We start from the raw sequence: 7,412 nt of genomic DNA on the forward strand, positions 1-7,412 counted from the left end.
TTAAAGGGACCCAGAAGCTGAAAACAAGGTCATGGCTTAGATTTGCCAAGCCAGGCAGAATGCATTGAAAATCCATATGACAAGAAAGGCACGTGATAAGGATGAAATGATTCTGATATTGGCAGGTTTCCATTTCTCAACCTAAGTTATCCAGCTGAGCCGTGTGGGCGCCACACAGTGACCGCTGACAAAATAAATGTATTGATAGAATGATTGGCCAGTTCCCTGCTGAATGACAGAGGGATGCCGGCAAGATTAGAGGTCTATGGCCAATTATCTGAACTGTTCATCATCCAAGCTAGTCATCATTTTCACCATTGAACTAAGCTTTCTTCTATTGCAGCATTTAAGGAGAGGTTCGTTGAGAACTGAATACAAATCTCCAGTCCATCAATTTTTACAGTGTTAAGGTAAAGTTAAGGTAATGACCTCTGATAATAGCATCCTGTAATATAGACGTATTGTATGCGAGGTGTGGGATCCAGAGGACTGAGCTGGTAGGAATGTCTTTGTAGGATTTCAAGGAGGACAGGGAAGAGTGCCATGACCAAGGTAGGGAAAGCATAACACTAGGTGCTCAGATAATCTGACAGCTATGGCTTCATTTCCTACTGGCATGAACAGACAGGATTTTGCCAATGCCATAGTAGGCAGGCATTATCTACTGTGTGGTTATAACTTGCCATAAAGTGAGATGTGAAGAGACTGCAGCCCAGACATTGAAGAACGGTCAGGTTTGCAGTGGATGGAGAGAAGAGATGCAGCTTGACCGCAAGAGAAATTCTCAAGGTCTTCCTTAGAGCCAGCAGAGCTCAGGGTGTTCTGTGGAGACAGAGGCCTTGGACAGATGTGCAGCTGGAAGCAGAAACAAATGTACTGCCAAGTTTTGATTGCTTGCCTAGCAAGTTCTCTGCATCTGTATGTATTTCACTCACCCAATGCTCAATTAATAGAAACACTATATAACATGTGTCAACTTTTAATAAAACTTTGTAGTAAGAGCAGTTTTTTAAAATAATTTAGATACTCTTTGTAGTACCAATAAAGATTTATGCTGCCTGGTGATAGTTCATAGTTAATTATATGGAGGAATTTAAAAACATCATGTATAGTTGATGTTATAAAAATAGAGCCATCTCTTTATTATTTCTTTTTCTCTCCGTCCCTTCCTTTCTTCCTTCCTTCCTTCTTCCTTCATCAAATAGTCATCAAATAAAGTTCACCTCAGTATGAACATCTGGCAAATTCATTTGACTGCTTTAGAATTGAAATCTAAGCATGTTCTGGACTTAAGAAGCATCTGTGAGCAGGCAATTAACTGCCTTACAAAAGGACTTGCCATATGATTTCTCCATGTTAGAAACTTCTTTGATGAATTTGATTGTCCTTTATGCCTGCACACTACTTTACAGTTTACAAATGGCTTTCCAGTTCCATAATAGTACTGTTAGGAGGGAGACAAAGGTCATGACTCGCATTTTACAGATGGAAGAAGAGTCTCCCTAAAATGTTAAGTGGTATGTTCAGCCTTGGAAATAGGATAAAATCTAACTCTCAGTTCAGTGCCTGCTCTACTTCATCATATAGTCTTTTTGGTAAATCGGCTTCAATTTGGCACCCTACAGTTTACATTTTCACCTATATTACATTATCTTCACAGCAATCCTCTGATACAGGTCAATTACATCATCATCATCATCATCATCATCATCTTCATCATCATTGATAACAGCATCCTAAAGACTCACAGATGGAAGGCTCTTCTTCCAAATGGAACCAGTATAAAGCAACACTTAATGGATGGAATCTATTCAAAGAGCCTTTTAAATTGTTGCTAAGGAGTTTGGGGACCACCAGACAATTCTATCACATTGGTACCCCTTTTTGGTCTAACTGGAGTGGCCAGAGTGTGCTCAGGATGAGTGTGCAAAGGAAAACCAGCTTCAACCTGACCCATCATGCCCTGTTTGTCTAAACAAAGACTCTCATAATAGAAAGATGGTATTTACATCCAGTCTAGAACAGAGAAGTTGGTGAATAAGAACTTGTCAGAAATGGTGAAAGAAGGTGCTCTGTCCAGTAACAAGAACTCTTCTGCCTGGTTGATGAATTTCTTCTTAGAGTCAAATTAGAGACCTCAGGCTGTCAAACTAGATGACTTTGGCTTTAAGATCATCCCAGTCTCTGATCACTTTCAAGCGTACCATGTGATTCCAGTTGGGAGAATGGCTTCCCTTGGACCCTTGCCTCTAAGAGAGAGACTAGGATGACTGCTGATGAGCAAAAAGGCTTTGTGATATTGTGCAAAAGAATAAGGGGTACCTGGTTTACCTGTTGACTCTATGAGTTTGGTCAGCTGTTGTTAGAACCTCTAAAGAGCCTAACACCATGGAGCTCCTTGTCCTTGAATGTGATCAGGCTCTGAACTCTGCTGGCCCTGCCACATGCTGTTGCTGAAACAGGTGAGCAGTCTGCACCGTTAGTGGGCCCCACGTGGGTTAAGCACATAAGCTTTGGAATAAAGATACCTGAGTTTAAATTTTTATCCTGCCACGTAGTGCCTGTGAGAACCTGGCCATATTATTCACCATTTATGAACCCTGATTTCCTAATCTATAAAGTGGACATGAAAATAATGCCTACCTTGTAGGGGCCTAGTGAGGATTTAGTCAGATAATGCACTATATATTAGCACATGGCACTCAAATTGAGGTTATAAGTTAAGTAGGCTAAGCCATCCATATTTCATATAACTTTCAAAGAATATCTCTATTTTAACAAGAGAGGTGCATCTGTATTAAAATGTCCATTTAAGTTTCTTATTAAACTTTACAAATATAAACAGCAGTTGTCTATCAGTGAGACTCAGTAAGGGGACATATCAGAAAGTCTTGATGGGGATTGAAACAGGCCTCCATGGAGATTCTGATATCCCTGGGGCTTACTTCCCTTATGCTCTCCAGTTCTCTCAAGGAATGACTTGTATGAATGAGAAATGATTCGTGGGAGGATGTGCATGGTGTCACCCATACTTTCAAAGGATTAGGAGTCCCCAAAGAGTGCCATCCAGTGTCCTGTATGAAGAGTGGGCAGGAAGTCTATCTGGTCATCGATGGCCAGAAGGCCAATAGAGAATTTCTTTGAGGACCAAGCAGGTTAGAAGTATCCAAACAGTTCTACATGAAGGGAGACTATTGGAAGATGAAGGCAAAAATGCCTGCACTGAATGGTTCTGAGCTTCCTTTCTTTTCTTTTTCCTGTCTTTGGTGGACAGTAAGGGACCTTGGGCTTGGCTGGACATTGAGCCTGAAACCAGGATCCAAGTGCCAGTGCAAGCAGAGTCTGGCCTAGCTAGTGTCTGGCATCGCACATCCTGAAATGTTCCTGGGGAAGGAAGAGGGAGCCAGAGCCCATGGCGGTGCTGGAGAAAGGTTTTGGATGAGAACAAATTCAGGGGTTGGACAAAACGAGTCAAGCACTATAGACTGAATGTTTGTGTCCCCTTGAATTCTTATGTTGAAACCTAACCCCAAATGTGATGGTATTTAGGGGTGGGAGAGACCCCAGAGAGGTCACAGCCCCTTCTGCCATATGAGGACTCAGTGAGAAGACAACTGTCTACTGACAACTACAAGAAGTGTGCCCTCACCAGACACAAAATTTACCAGTGCCTTCAGTTTGGACTTCCCAGCCTCCAGAAACAAATTTCTGTTGTTTATAATTTACCCTTGTTGTGGTACTTTGTTCTAGCAGGCTGAACTGACCAAGACATGAAGGGAATTCTCCAAAACACTAACAGCTGCCAGGAGAGGATGTGTAGGAATCAGGCAGAATTTTGCTGGAAACCCCAACCTACTCATGACTTCTATTCCTGTTTCCTCCCTGGTGAGATATTGCTGTCCTCCAAATACCACCTTCTGGCAGGAGGCATGTCCAGAGGGAGGCCACCTCTGATATTTGTGAGGGCACATGTCTCCAACCTCCACATTCACCCTTAGAACCCCACCCATAGCTCCATTCTTTATCATTTCTCCGTGACCATTTATAGCCATGTGGCCTCCAATTAAAGACTAGAGCGCAGACCTCTTTCCACCACTGTGGTAGGTATAAAAGGGGGCTCAAGTGACTAAGATGTGTGCTGCTTACCATCTGGGTGGAGGCAGAGGAGAGGGAAGGCAGTGTGTATGTATGTGCTGATAGAAATTATTATGGGGAGAAGGTGGTGAGCACAGGACCAGAAGGATAGAAAATTAGAAAATAAACTAAACATGGCATCAATATGCAAAAATGGGAGTGCGCCTGGTGGAGGAAATTACAATTCTATCAGCTTAATATTCATCGCGTATAGAAGAATGCAAGCTTCCTATTGTATGTGAGGGCGTAATTAAATCAAAGAGTTGGACTAAAATTGGCTGCAGGAGAGGCTTGGGAATTAATGGCAGATCTTGAGGTGCCTTCTGCCCAAGTAGAATACTGGGAGCCTGTGCAGAAGCCATTTCACTGTGGGGCTTGGGGTGCCAGCCTCCCACCGAGCATAGATTTTCCTTAGTTCCTCTTCCTGTTTTTTCATCTAACACACAAGCCCAGTTGTCACAGTCTATTTGAGGACAGAGATACGTGAAGATCACAGATTCAGGCTTCCAGAAACACGACAAAACAAAACAAAACAAAAACCTGTCCTTCCCCTCCTCCCCGCCACACACACTGGAAATAGAGAAATTCCATGAATGAGGCATGAGCTGAATTCCAGCTCGTCACCACCCATCTCTGTGCAGTGATGTGAAGCTGTAGGAAGTCACATGAGGCAGCCCCTGGCACTGAGACTCAGGCGGCGTATTGCAAAGGGAGGAGGCAGCATTTTTCACTTTAGAGGCTCCGGCTTCTCTTGCTTTATGGATGGTGACCTGGATGCTGGACAAACCATACCTCTATTGAGAGCCTTAAAGGACCCCGCAGGCATGGTTAACGTGGTTCCCTTTGTGTCAGTGTCTATTTCTGGTGGTTCTTCCACATCCCTGACTATATGGCCCCTGCTTCTAAACACTAGGCTTGGTGATGCCTGACCTGACGTTAACCTTTGGATAGTGTTTATATTGCTCAGTGCAACAGGCAATAACTTGCATTATTAAGTCCTGGAGCTACAGTCCTGTCTACTGTTCTATCTGCTGGGACATTCACCAGTCCCTTATTCCACAATTCTCTACTAAGGGCTTACTCCATGTAAGGTACTGATGGAGGGTCTGGAGATTTAAAATTAAATAAGACAGCCCCTGCCCATCAGGTAGTGGAGAAGACTAGTAACCACATAATTGCAAATATGAAGTTAGATGCTGTGGGAAGGAGTTATTGTGAAGCAGACATCACAGAGGGCCCACTGCGTGCCCTGCACAAGTATTCTAAGCACTTTATACATATTACCATATTCGATTCTCACGAGAACCTGTAAGGCAGCTATAATTACTACAGTAGTCTCCCCTTGTCTGCAGTTTCACTTTCTGTGGTTCAGTTACCTGCAGTCAACCATTGTTCAAAATATTAAATGGAAAATTCTAGAAATAAACAATTCAACTATTGAGGATCCAACCATCAACATCATCTGCTCTTGATATCCAACCATTGACATCATCCTGGCTTGATAATCCAGGATCACCCAAAGCAGATGATTGTTCTTCTGACTTATTGCCAGAAGGTTAGTAGTAGCCTAACACTACGTCACAATGCCGATGTCATTCACCTCACTTCATCTCATCATGCAGGCAATGTGTCATCTCACATCAGCATGACAGAAGAAGGCTGAGTACAGTACGATAAAATATTTTGAGAAAGAGATCACATTCACATAACTTTTAATACAGTATATTATTATAATTATTCCATTTCATTGCTAGTTATTGTTAATCTCTTATGGTGCCTAATTTATAAATTAAACTTTATAATAGATATTTATGTAGAGGAAAAACATAGCATCTATAGGATTCAGTATTATCCATGGTTTCAGACATCCACTGGGGATCTTGGAATGTAACCCCTATGGATAAGAGGGGACGACTGTATTTCCATTTTACAGATTAGAAAAGTGAGACTCAAGGGTTAAAAACTTGCTCAGTTGAGCCGAGACTTGAGCCCAGTCCCGCAGATTCCAGGACTCTGTGCTCTGTGGCTTTTATTCTTCCCTCGCTGGCTTTGCTGGATGTCCCTCTCTTCCCCGATCAAGCCCCAGTACTTCTTTTACTTTAGGGTCTGTGAATTGGCTGTTTCCAATGCATGGGACAGAAGCTCTTCTAGATAACTGCATGGCTAACTTTTTACCATCATTAAGGCTTTGCTCAAAAGTTATTTTTTCATTGAGGCTTTGCCCCTACCTCCAGTATTTCCAATCTACCTGTCCCTACTTTATTTTGTACAACACATATTACCTTTCAGTATAGTTTACCTAGTTATTACTTTTCTTGGTGAATGTCTCTCTGTGTCTTTCCTAGAATGTAAACTCCGTGAGGGCAGGGAATTTTGTCTGTTTTTATTCACAGTTGTATTCTAGGCTAAAGCCATGCCCTATATAAAGTGGGTAGGTACTCAGCAAATGCTTGCTGGTTGCATGAAGAAATTAATGAGCACCATGGTATAAGCACCATGCTCATCACCTGGGCATGCTCATCACCTGGGCAGATGATCAGCTGTTCAACACCTACCAACCTCTGTGGGTACCCATGGCCAGCATACAGCCTGATTGGCTGGTGCTGGTTTCATATTGGCTTTCTAATGTTTTGGATCTGACCCCTATTAAACCACTCTATGAACAGGCCCTCTGGTTTATTAGCTCTGCCTCTCTCTGAATTGATCTGATCATCCTGTATTGTTAACAATCAGAATTATCACCTGTGTTCTGCCCAGATTGGGCCATGGGAGCCATGCTTTATTCCATTCAGCTGGCTGTGGAATTTCCCGGTTGATGTCCTAAGTGAAAATGGATTTCCTCGCTGGGCAGGAACAAAACTGCCATGATTCTTCCTGGGTAACACCATTAAACAACCCTCTTGATAGAATTAGCTCAGGGTTGTTAATGTGCAATCAATTCTGTTCGGGTTTTCAAAGGACCCAGCTCTGTCTCAGGCATATAATATGTCCTGATAAATGTTGGTTGTTTTCCTTTTCTACTAGCTTCATTTAAGCTCATCTCAGCTGCTGTGCATCTCTCTCTAGAGGCTCTGCCCTGAAGGAATACATATTTCGGCCCCTGTTGCAGAGGCTTTAAATAGCAGGGAGCAGGTGGCAGCATGCTCCCTCCCTTCCCCCTGGCAGCTTCTACACAGTTTAACGTGAAACATAAAAAACCCTGCTTTGGAGGTTTTCCCATGTGATGTTGCCATTGATTAAATGAGCTAATGCATATAAGGCACTTAGAACGGTGACTG

This window comes from Pteropus medius, unplaced genomic scaffold (assembly GCF_902729225.1).
Source record: "Pteropus medius unplaced genomic scaffold, Ma_sr-lr_union100, whole genome shotgun sequence".
Taxonomy (NCBI): domain Eukaryota; kingdom Metazoa; phylum Chordata; class Mammalia; order Chiroptera; family Pteropodidae; genus Pteropus; species Pteropus medius.